Raw genomic sequence first — 12,930 nt, 5'->3', positions numbered from 1 at the left:
GGTGAGGGAGGGGGAAAATAGGTGAGGGAGGGGGAAATAGGTGAGGGAGGGGGAAAATAGGTGAGGGAGGGGGAAAATAGGTGAGGGAGGGGGAAAATAGGTGAGGGAGGGGGAAAATAGGTGAGGGAGGGGGAAAATAGGGGGAAAAAAAGGGGAATGGAAATATGGGAGGGAAAATAGGGGTAGGGAAATATTTTCCACAGCCCTAATTTGTCCCTCCCCCTATGTTCCCGTCCCCATATTCTTCCCACTATTTTCCTCCTATTTCCCCTCACTACTCGGCCATGGACCTCCAGCAACCCCCTGAAGCCATTTAGAGCCGTACTGGAATTTGCACCTGGTAACCCGTTCAATCACCAGGTGCACGGCTGGACTGAGTCTGTGGAACAAGAGCTGAACATAGTGCGATGAGAGAGAAGTTGGACTCGTTTTTCTGATGATTAAAAAAACTAGTCCAACTGTACACCGTGCAATTTAAAAAAATATATATGTTTTTATGCCTTCAGGGGGATGCTGGAGGTCCATGGCCTATTTCCCACTACCCTATTTTCCTCTACCCCTATATTTTCCCCTCCACTCTCCTCCCATATTTCCCTTCCCCAGTTTTAATCCCCATATTTCCCCCTTTATTGTTTCCCTTATTTTCCCCTCCCCAATTTTTTCCCTCTTGCTCTCACCCCATTTTTGTCTCCTATCCCTACCTCCACTTTTCTCTCTGCCCTTTTCACTCTCTCCACTTTTCTCTCCCCCCCTCTCTTTTCCCCTTTGTCTCCCTCTTTTTCTTTCCCCCTTTCTCTCTTTCCCCGTGTCAGTGATAAAGCCAATGTATGCAATAGCGCTATGTGGCCACCAGATGGAGGTATTGGAACAAAATTAACATGAAGTCACTGTCATTATGGCACAATTTCCAATGGGATTTAAAACATTTTCTGATGGTTAATACTAGCAGGAAGATGGATGTCGCCCCTTATATGTAGGGGTAAAAGGGGTCAAAATAAGGAACGCTTCACGAATTTGCGTGTCATCCTTGCGCAGGGGCCATGCTAATCTTCTCTGTATCGTTCCAATTTTAGTATATGTGCTGCCGAAGCGAGCACAATACAGACATAGGAGAGGCCCTCATATATAGAGCACAACCCCTCTGACGTTTCAGATCCTGGTTGGGGTCAAACAGACCTTCAGAGGCTCAAAAACCACCCATAGAAGGTTCCCACAGGATATTGTATAGACATGAAACTGGTAGGGATAATAATGGCTACCTTGTGTGTTGTAATGTTCTAACCTCTGCCTCAGAGTTGCAACGTATGCTGGGTGATATGCGAATACACTGTCCCGTCTAGGACGTTGATAGGGTAGAACATGATGACGTAACAAAAGCCCTCGCACAAAACCCCACCCACTCACTGAAACCCGACACGCTCTGGGGCTGCATTCACTAAAGGTCCTCATGCATAGACGTAGCAGGAAATGTTGTGAAGACAACCTCAAAAATACCCTAACATGGGGCTTTTAAAATCGTGTACCTTACGTGAATATGTGCTATTTGGTAAGATGGCAGGGTAGCCTAGTGATTAGAGCGTTGGACTAGTAACCAGAAGGTTGCAAGTTCAAACCCCTGAGCTGACAAGGTACAAATCAGTCGTTCTGCCCCGAACAGGCAGTTAACCCACTGTTCCTAGGCCGTCATTGAAAATAAGAATTTGTTCTTAACTGACTTGCCTGGTTAAGTAAAGGTTAAAAAAAGACAGAAAATGATCAGTGATCAAATGTAAAAACTTCTGTTTTGTGACATTTTGACTTTAGTTATAGATGTGGAGACATTTAATTGATTATTATAAGGAACGATTCTAGACTAAAATGTAGTGTAATAAGCTTTTGGACTCCTCCCACTGCTGGTTTTAGTTGCTCTTCCCCTGGTCTTTGTTCCCCACCCTTCCCCCGCTCTCTGCAACCTGGCCCAGCCAAAGATACTTATAACCAACTCCCCGTTTAGTAGTGAGAGAAGCAGAATAGAGCGACATAGAAGAGTAGTAGAGACAGAGAGAGGAGAGAGAACTAGAACGAGAGAAACAGAGGGAAATGGTAAAGAGAGCGACAGAGAACTAGAGATTCATATGTGGCCTGGCTGTGGTTGGAAGGTGACTGTTTCAACTTTCATGTTGACACGTTGCCAGTGTGGTTCAATAAGAGTTTTTAAAACTGGTGGTGGGGGGAGAAAGAGACAGAAGGGGGAGAGGGAGAATGAGAAAAGAGGATAGAGAGAAAATGGGGAGACAAAAACAGAAAGGGAGAGTGAGAGACAAAGGGAGGGAAAGAAAATTAGAAAAGGGGAGGGGGAGAATGATGAGAGAAAAGGGAGAGGAGAAAGAGAAAAAGGAGGGAGAAAGAAGGGGGGTGTCATTGGATTGGCTGACTGTTTTTGTTTTTGTTTTTCACCTTTATTTAACCAGGTCGGCTGGTTGAGAACAAGTTCTCATTTACAACTGCGGCCTGGCCAAAATAAAGCATAGCAGTGTGAACAGACAACAACACAGAGTTACACATGGAGTAAACCAATAAACAAGTCAATAACACAGTAGAAAAAAAGAGTCTATATACATTGTGTGCAAAAGGCATGAGGAGGTAGGCGAATAATTACAATTTTGCAGATTAACACTGGAGTGATAAATGATCAGATGGACATGTGTAGGTAGAGATACTGGTGTGCAAAAGAGCAGAAAAGTAAATAAATAAAAACAGTATGGGGATAAGGTAGGTAAATTGGGTGGGCTATTACCGATGGACTATGTACAGCTGCAGCGATCGGTTAGCTGCTCAGATAGTAGATGTTTAAAGTTGGTGAGGGAGATAAAAGTCTCCAACTTCAGTGATTTTTGCAATTCGTTCCAGTCACAGGCAGCAGAGAACTGGAAGGAAAGGCGGCCAAATGAGGTGTTGGCTTTAAGGATGATCAGTGAGATACACCTGCTGGAGCGCGTGCTACAGGTGGGTGTTGCCATCGTGACCAGTGAACTGAGATAAGGCGGAGCTTTACCTAGCATGGACTTGTAGATGACCTGGAGCCAGTGGGTCTGGCAACGAATATGTAGCGAGGGCCAGCTGACGAGAGCATACAAGTCGCAGTGGTGGGTGGTATAAGGTGCTTTAGTAACAAAACGGATGGCACTGTGATATACTGCATCCAGTTTGCTGAGTAGAGTATTGGAAGCTATTTTGTGATGACATCGCCAAAGTCGAGGATTGGTAGGATAGTCAGTTTTACTAGGGTAAGTTTGGCGGCGTGAGTGAAGGAGGCTTTGTTGCGGAATAGAAAGCTGACTCTAGATTTTATTTTAGATTGGAGATGTTTGATATGAGTCTGGAAGGAGAGTTTACAGTCGAGCCAGACACCTAGGTACTTATAGATGTCCACATATTCTAGGTCGGAACCATCCAGGGTGGTGATGCTAGTCGGGCGTGCGGGTGCAGGCAGGGAACGGTTGAAAAGCATGCATTTGGTTTTACTAGCGTTTAAGAGCAGTTGGAGGCCACGGAAGGAGTGTTGTATGGCATTGAAGCTCGTTTGGAGGTTAGATAACACAGTGTCCAAGGAAGGGCCAGAAGTATACAGAATGGTGTTGTCTGCTTAGAGGTGGATCAGGGAATCGCCCGCAGCAAGAGCAACATCATTGATATATACAGAGAAAAGAGTCGGCCTGAGAATTGAACCCTGTGGCACCCCCATAGAGACTGCCAGAGGACCGGACAACATGCCCTCCGATTTGACACAAATCTGGTTAGCTTCTGGAGGTTCTTGAATGTGTTCTAAAATTAAAAATAATAGCGATACCGTATCACATTGGGTGAGGCAGGTTACCGGAAGGTATAATCTAATAAATAATCAAAAGGAGATCGAAAATAAAATTGAAATATATATATATACGAAAAATACAAAAGTACACGAGACGCGAACAAAACACGTCTTCACTGCTACGCCATCTTGGGAAATTATCACTGTTAGTGATAACACCAATGTATGCAATAGCGCTATGTGGCCACCAGATGGAGGTATTGGATCAAAATTAACATGAAGTCACTGTCATTATGGCACAATTTCCAATGGGATTTAAAACATTTTCTTATGGTTAATACTAGGAGGAAGATGGATGTCGCCCCTTATATATAGGGGTAAAAGGGGTCAAAATAAGGAACGCTTCACGAATTTGCGTGTCATCCTTGCGCAGGGGCCATGCTAATCTTCTCTGTATCGTTCCAATTTTAGTATATGTGCTGCCGAAGCGAGCACAATACAGACATCGGAGAGGCCCTCATATATAGAGCACAACCCCCCTGACGTTTCGGATCCTGGTTGGGGTCAAGCAGACCTTCAGAGGCTCAAAAACCACCCATAGAAGGTTCCCACAGGATATTGTCTAGACATGAAACTGGTAGGGATAATAATGGCTACCTTGTGTGTTGTAATGTTCTAACCTCTGCCTCAGAGTTGCAACGTATGCTGGGTGATATGCGAGTACACTGTCCCGTCTAGGACGTTGATAGGGTAGAACATGATGACGTAACAAAAGCCCTCGCACAAAACCCCACCCACTCACTGAAACCCGACACGCTCTGGGGCTGCATTCACTAAAGGTCCTCATGCATAGACGTAGCAGGAAATGTTGTGAAGCCTACCTCAAAAATACCCTAACATGGGGACTTTAAAATCGTGTACCTTACGTGAATATGTGCTATTTGGTAAGATGGCAGAGTAGCCTAGTGGTTAGAGTGTTGGACTAGTAACCAGAAGGTTGCAAGTTCAAACCCCTGAGCTGACAAGGTACAAATCAGTTGTTCTGCCCCGAACAGGCAGTTAACCCACTGTTCCCAGGCCGTCATTGAAAATAAGAATTTGTTCTTAACTGACTTGCCTGGTTAAATAAAGGTTAAAAAAAAGACAGAAAATGATCAGTGATCAAATGTAAAAACTGCTGTTTTGTGACATTTTGACTTTAGTTATAGATGTGGAGACATTTAATTGATTATTATAAGGAACGATTCTAGACTAAAATGTAGTGTAATAAGCTTTTGGACTCCTCCCCCTGCTGGTTTTAGTTGCTCTTCCCCTGGACTTTGTTCCCCACCCTTCCCCCGCTCTCTGCAACCTGGCCCAGCCAAAGATACTTATAACCAACTCCCCGTTTAGTAGTGATAGAAGCAGAATAGAGCGACATAGAAGAGTAGTAGAGACAGAGAGAGGAGAGAGAACTAGAACGAGAGAAACAGAGGGAAATGGTAAAGAGAGCGACAGAGAACTAGAGATTCATATGTGGCCTGGCTGTGGTTGGAAGGTGACTGTTTCAACTTTCATGTTGACACATTGCCAGTGTGGTTCAATAAGAGTTTTTAAAACTGGTGGTGGGGGGAGAAAGAGACAGAAGGGGGAGAGGGAGAATGAGAAAAGGGGAGAGAAAATGGGGAGACAAAAAGAGAAAGAGAGAGTGAGAGACAAAGGAAGGGAAAGAAAATTAGAAAAGGGGAGGGGGAGAGAGAAAAAGGGGGAGAATGATGAGAGAAAAGGGAGAGGAGAAAGAGAAAAAGAGGGAGAGAGAAGGGGGATGTCATTGGATTGGCTGACTGTTTTTTATTTTATTTTTTATTTCACCTTTATTTAACCAGGTCGGCTAGTTGAGAACAAGTTCTCATTTACAACTGCGACCTGGCCAAGATAAAGCATAGCAATTCGACACAGACAACAACACAGTTACACAGTTACAAACAATAAACAAGTCAATAACACAGTAGAAAAAAAGAGTCTATATACATTTTGTGCAAAAGGCATGAGGAGGTAGGTGAATAATTACAGTTTGGAAATTAACACTGGAGTGATAAATGATCAGATGGTCATGTGCAGGTAGAGATACTGGTGTGCAAAAGAGCAGAAAAGTAAATAAATAAAAACAGTATGGGGATGAGGTAGGTAAATTGGGTGGGCTATTTTCCGATGGACTATGTACAGCTGCAGTGATCGGTTAGCTGCTCAGATAGCAGATGTTTGAAGTTGGTGAGGGAGATAAAAGTCTCCAACTTCAGCGATTTTTGCAATTCGTTCCAGTCACAGGCAGCAGAGAACTGGAAGGAAAGGCGGCCAAATGAGGTGTTGGCTTTAGGGATGATCAGTGAGATACACCTGCTGGAGCGCGTGCTACAGGTGGGTGTTGCCATCGTGACCAGTGAACTGAGATAAGGCGGAGCTTTACCTAGCATGGACTTGTAGATGACCTGGAGCCAGTGGGTCTGGCGATGAATATGTAGCGCGGGCCAGCCGACTAGAGCATACAAGTCGCAGAGGGGGGTGGTATAAGGTGTTTTAGTAACAAAACGGATGGCACTGTGAAAAACTGCATCCAGTTTGCTGAGTAGAGTATTGGAAGCTATTTTGTAGATGACAATCGCCGAAGTCGAGGATCGGTAGGATAGTCAGTTTTACTAGGGTAAGTTTGGCGGCGTGAGTGAAATAGGCTTTGTTGCGGAATAGAAAGCCGACCCTAGATTTGATTTTAGATTGGAGATGTTTGATTTGAGTCTGGAAGGAGAGTTTACAGTCTAGCCAGACACCTAGGTACTTATAGATGTCCACATATTCTAGGTTGGAACCATCCATGGTGGTGATGCTAGTCGGGCGTGCGGGTGCAGGCAGGGAACGGTTGAAAAGCATGCATTTGGTTTTACTAGCGTTTAAGAGCAGTTGGAGGCCACGGAAGGAGTGTTGTATGGCATTGAAGCTCATTTGGAGGTGAGATAGCACAGTGTCCAAGGAAGGGCCAGAAGTATACAGAATGGTGTCGTCTGCGTAGAGGTGGATCAGGGAATCGCCCGCAGCAAGAGCAACATCATTGATATATACCGAGAAAAGAGTCGGCCTGAGAATTGAACCCTGTGGCACCCCCATAGAGACTGCCAGAGGACCGGACAACATGCCCTCCGATTTGACACAAATCTGGTTAGCTTCTGGAGGTTCTTGAATGTGTTCTAAAATTAAAAATAATAGCGATACCGTATCACATTGGGTGAGGCAGGTTACCGGAAGGTATAATCTAATAAATAATCAAAAGGAGATCGAAAATAAAATTGAAATATATATATACGAAAAATACAAAAGTACACGAGACGCGAACAAAACACGTCTTCACTGCTACGCCATCTTGGGAAATTATCACTGTTAGTGATAACACCAATGTATGCAATAGCGCTATGTGGCCACCAGATGGAGGTATTGGAACAAAATTAACATGAAGTCACTGTCATTATGGCACAATTTCCAATGGGATTTAAAACATTTTCTTATGGTTAATACTAGGAGGAAGATGGATGTCGCCCCTTATATATAGGGGTAAAAGGGGTCAAAATAAGGAACGCTTCACGAATTTGCGTGTCATCCTTGCGCAGGGGCCATGCTAATCTTCTCTGTATCGTTCCAATTTTAGTATATGTGCTGCCGAAGCGAGCACAATACAGACATAGGAGAGGCCCTCATATATAGAGCACAACCCCCCTGACGTTTCGGATCCTGGTTGGGGTCAAACAGACCTTCAGAGGCTCAAAAACCACCCATAGAAGGTTCCCACAGGATATTGTCTAGACATGAAACTGGTAGGGATAATAATGGCTACCTTGTGTGTTGTAATGTTCTAACCTCTGCCTCAGAGTTGCAACGTATGCTGGGTGATATGCGAGTACACTGTCCCGTCTAGGACGTTGATAGGGTAGAACATGATGACGTAACAAAAGCCCTCGCACAAAACCCCACCCACTCACTGAAACCCGACACGCTCTGGGGCTGCATTCACTAAAGGTCCTCATGCATAGACGTAGCAGGAAATGTTGTGAAGCCTACCTCAAAAATACCCGAACATGGGGACTTTAAAATCGTGTACCTTACATGAATATGTGCTATTTGGTAAGATGGCAGGGTAGCCTAGTGATTAGAGCGTTGGACTAGTAACCAGAAGGTTGCAAGTTCAAACCCCTGAGCTGACATGGTACAAATCAGTCGTTCTGCCCCGAACAGGCAGTTAACCCACTGTTCCCAGGCCGTCATTGAAAATAAGAATTTGTTCTTAACTGACTTGCCTGGTTACTTAAAGCTTTAAAAAAAAAAAAAAAAAAGACAAAGTGATCAGTGATCAAATGTGAAAACTGCTGTTTTGTGACATTTTGACTTTAGTTATAGATGTAGAGACATTTCATTGATTATTATAAGGAACGATTCTAGACTAAAATGTAGTGTAATAAGCTTTTGGACTCCTCCCCCTGCTGGTTTTAGTTGCTCTTCCCCTGGTCTTTGTTCCCCACCCTTCCCCGCTCTCTGCAACCTGGCCCAGCCAAAGATACTTATAACCAACTCCCCGTTTAGTAGTGAGAGAAGCAGAATAGAGCGACATAGAAGAGTAGTAGAGACAGAGAGAGGAGAGAGAACTAGAACGAGAGAAACAGAGGGAAATGGTAAAGAGAGCGACAGAGAACTAGAGATTCATATGTGGCCTGGCTGTGGTTGGACGGGCAGGGTAACTGTTTCAACTTTCATGTTGACACATTGCCAGTGTGGTTCAATAAGAGTTTTTAAAACTGGTGGTGGGGGGAGAAAGAGACAGAAGGGGGAGAGGGAGAATGAGAAAAGAGGAGAGAAAATGGGGAGAATAAAAGTGAAAGGGAGAGTGAGAGACAAAGGGAGGGAAAGAAAATTAGAAAAGGGAAGGGGGAGAGAGAGAAAAAGGGGGAGAATGATGAGAGAAAAGGGGGATGTCATTGGATTGGCTGACTGTTTTTTATTTTATTTTTTATTTCACCTTTATTTAACCAGGTAGGCTGGTTGAGAACAAGTTCTCATTTACAACTGCGACCTGGCCAAGATAAAGCATAGCAATTCGACACAGACAACAACACAGAGTTACACATGGAGTAAACCAATAAACAAGTCAATAACACAGTAGAAAAAAAGAGTCTATATACATTGTGTGCAAAAGGCATGAGGAGGTAGGCGAATAATGACAATTTTGCAGATTAACACTGGAGTGATAAATGATCAGATGGACATGTGTAGGTAGAGATACTGGTGTGCAAAAGAGCAGAAAAGTAAATAAATAAAAACAGTATGGGGATAAGGTAGGTAAATTGGGTGGGCTATTACCGATGGACTATGTACAGCTGCAGCGATCGGTTAGCTGCTCAGATAGTAGATGTTTAAAGTTGGTGAGGGAGATAAAAGTCTCCAACTTCAGTGATTTTTGCAATTTGTTCCAGTCACAGGCAGCAGAGAACTGGAAGGAAAGGCGGCCAAATGAGGTGTTGGCTTTAGGGATGATCAGTGAGATACACCTGCTGGAGCGCGTGCTACAGGTGGGTGTTGCCATCGTGACCAGTGAACTGAGATAAGGCGGAGCTTTACCTAGCATGGACTTGTAGATGACCTGGAGCCAGTGGGTCTGGCGACGAATATGTAGCGAGGGCCAGCTGACGAGAGCATACAAGTCGCAGTGGTGGGTGGTATAAGGTGCTTTAGTAACAAAACGGATGGCACTGTGATATACTGCATCCAGTTTGCTGAGTAGAGTATTGGAAGCTATTTTGTGATGACATCGCCGAAGTCGAGGATTGGTAGGATAGTCAGTTTTACTAGGGTAAGTTTGGCGGCGTGAGTGAAGGAGGCTTTGTTGCGGAATAGAAAGCTGACTCTAGATTTTATTTTAGATTGGAGATGTTTGATATGAGTCTGGAAGGAGAGTTTACAGTCGAGCCAGACACCTAGGTACTTATAGATGTCCCCATATTCTAGGTCGGAACCATCCAGGGTGGTGATGCTAGTCGGGCGTGCGGGTGCAGGCAGGGAACGGTTGAAAAGCATGCATTTGGTTTTACTAGCGTTTAAGAGCAGCTGGAGGCCACGGAAGGAGTGTTGTATGGCATTGAAGCTCGTTTGGAGGTTAGATAACACAGTGTCCAAGGAAGGGCCAGAAGTATACAGAATGTTGTTGTCTGCGTAGAGGTGGATCAGGGAATCGCCCGCAGCAAGAGCAACATCATTGATATATACAGAGAAAAGAGTCGGCCTGAGAATTGAACCCTGTGGCACCCCCATAGAGACTGCCAGAGGACCGAACAACATGCTCTCCGATTGACACAAATCTGGTTAGCTTCTGGAGGTTCTTGAATGTGTTCTAAAATTAAAAATAATAGCGATACCGTATCACATTGGGTGAGGCAGGTTACCGGAAGGTATAATCGAATAAATAATCGAAAAGAGATCGAAAATAAAATTTAAATATATATATACGAAAAATACGAAAGTACACGAGACGCGAACAAAACACGTCTTCACTGCTACGCCATCTTGGGAAATTATCCCTGTTAGTGATAACACCAATGTATGCAATAGCGCTATGTGGCCACCAGTGGAGGTTTTGGAACAAAATTAACATGAAGTCACTGCCATTATGGCACAATTTCCAATGGGATTTAAAACATTATCTTATGGGTAATGCTAGGAGGAAGATGGATGTCCTCCCTTATATATAGGGGTCAAAGGGGTCAAAATAAGGAACGCTTCACGAATTTGCGTGTCATCCTTTGCGCTATCTGGAGCTCATTCTTCTGTGTTTCAATTGTTTCAAATTTACCCTCCTCCAATCAGAGCTTTTGCTTGTTTCAAATTGGAGAAAGAGAGCAAAAACCCACCAATGAAAAGTCTAGCTTGTTTCAAATGTTTTTCAGCCAATCATCACTCTCCGAAAGTCCTGGAACGTAACTTGACCACACAAAAAATATTTTCCGGCAGCCGTTGTTTGATCATACCTACCCTGTGAGTATCTGTGGTAATTTCGTTTAATTTGCAAATAAATCCACATCAAGGACAATTCCAAGTTTGACACTGGAGTGATAAATGATCAGATGGTCATGTGTAGGTAGAGATACTGGTGTGCAAAAGAGCAGAAAAGTAAATAAATAAAAACAGTATGGGGATGAGGTAGGTAAATTGGATGGGCTATTACCGATGGACTATGTACAGCTGCAGCGAATTCGTTCCAGTCACAGGCAGCAGAGAACTGGAAGGAAAGGTGGCCAAATGAGGTGTTGGCTTTAGGGATGATCAGTGAGATACACCTGCTGGAGCGCGTGCTACAGGTGGGTGTTGCCATCGTGACCAGTGAACTGAGATAACCTGCAGCCAGCAACACCCCCGTCAGCAACACCCCCGTCAGCAACACCCCCGTCAGCAACACCCCCGTCAGTAACACCCCCGTCAGTAACACCCGGCCCAACAGTGCGGCTACGTAAGTGTTACATATCTTAAAGGAAAATATAATTCTACTTGTTTCACACAGTTGGAAATTATGACATATTTGCTGGGGTTTTTTCAAAGGCCTCTTGGTCCTGTGATCTCTGCATTCCTTTCAAGGCGCTCTCTCGCCCCAGGTGAAGATGAAAAAACTCATTGCTTCTCAGCCTGCAGTTCAAGATGAGTGTCTAGAAAAATGTCAAGTTAGTTGTGTCAAACAGTATGTAATATGTTTAATAGTTATGTTTATGTAAATAGTTAAATTAAGAATTTGTTTTTTTCTGCTTTCTTGCTTGATAAATAAAGTAGAGCTTGGCTTGAGAGCCTAAAACGATCATGTGTCAAATGGCTCATTAGTTATTCTGTTTTTGAATTTTGGGAAGCACATGGCTACTTAATATACACCTGTAGGGACACCTACTTTGTTATGACTTTCTTAAAGGCCCAGTGTGCCTATTTCACATGTTTTGACATGAATATGGCTGAATTAATTCAATACCTTGACATGTTCTCATCAAGTACATTTCAGCCATCTTTGGGGGCCCTGTAAAGTCTGTTTAGGTGCTCCAAGTGCCCCGTGGAGGCCCCCAGGGGCCAGCCTACTAGATGGACTGAGACGGGCAATCTTCTCTGTTCCAAATGTTCCAAATTCCCATATTGTTCCATTTGTCCTCTCCTCCAATCAGATGCTTCAGTTTGTTCCAAATTGGAGAAAGAGAGCACAAATCTACCAATGAAGAGCCTAGCTTGTTCCAAAAGTTAAGCCAATCATCTTCCTCTGAAATTTTCCTCACGTCACTTCATCACAAAATCTTTTTCTGTCAGCCATTGACGCTACTCGGTGAGTTTCTGAGGTAATTTTGCTTAATTTGCAAGGAAATCCACATCAATGACTATAAATGTGATGAAATATGACAATAACACGTCTAGCCAACCGCATTTCTTTACTACAGAGGCTGCCCTGTGTAATTTAACGTCTGTAGATCGCTAGCTACTGTAAACAAGGGTTACAAAAACGCAAAAGTTTATTTGACTGCTGACAACCCTATAAAACCTTAGCTAACATCTGTCAACTCAAACTTGGAATTGTATACTGTTTAATTGTCTATTTTCCTTCGTTTTTTGATGGCATGCGTTTGAAGTGTATGTAGTTGGATGCATTGTATGATATGTGACAACATGATTGTCATTGGGGCAAACGTGGCTTTTTATGATTTTAACTAAACTGAATTTAACTGCATCTGAGCTAATAATCAACCTAACCCGGCACCCCCTCCACACCACTGATATTGCCCTATACCCCCCCCCCCCTCCCCTCACTGCTGTCCTCCTCCAAGCAAACGTAAGTTCCTTTATATGTATCTAATATGGTTATGCTGTCACTGCACTCCTCAGTCATGATAATAGTATTTTCCTTGCCTTCAAGATGGAAAATCCAACATTTGGAACAGAGAAGAATGCCCGTCTCATATATTGCCTATTCTTCTCTGTCCAAGGAGGAGGGGAAATGGGGGGTGTTGCTGGGTGAGAGGAGGAGTTTGCTGGGGCATGTCAACAATGCATATTAAGTAGCCATGTGCTTTGAGCACCAGGTCTAAACAGGAAGACAGACACAGAAG

General features: G+C 43.8%; 3 non-coding genes across 3 annotated transcripts; all 3 read right to left on the bottom strand.

Moving 5' to 3' along the window:
• Positions 1-990: 990 nt before the first annotated feature.
• LOC135540598 (U6 spliceosomal RNA) lies at positions 991-1,097 on the bottom strand. Its single transcript, XR_010455884.1, has one exon. It is a non-coding gene; the product is annotated as a U6 spliceosomal RNA (small nuclear RNA).
• A 3,081-nt stretch (positions 1,098-4,178) lies between these two features.
• Positions 4,179-4,285, bottom strand: LOC135540597 (U6 spliceosomal RNA). The gene has a single exon (XR_010455883.1). It is a non-coding gene; the product is annotated as a U6 spliceosomal RNA (small nuclear RNA).
• A 3,095-nt stretch (positions 4,286-7,380) lies between these two features.
• On the bottom strand, positions 7,381-7,487 carry LOC135540595 (U6 spliceosomal RNA). The gene has a single exon (XR_010455881.1). It is a non-coding gene; the product is annotated as a U6 spliceosomal RNA (small nuclear RNA).
• Positions 7,488-12,930: the final 5,443 nt, after the last annotated feature.

Source organism: Oncorhynchus masou, chromosome 5, assembly GCF_036934945.1.
Source record: "Oncorhynchus masou masou isolate Uvic2021 chromosome 5, UVic_Omas_1.1, whole genome shotgun sequence".
NCBI lineage: Eukaryota > Metazoa > Chordata > Actinopteri > Salmoniformes > Salmonidae > Oncorhynchus > Oncorhynchus masou.
This window is presented reverse-complemented; position numbering and strand designations above follow the sequence as displayed.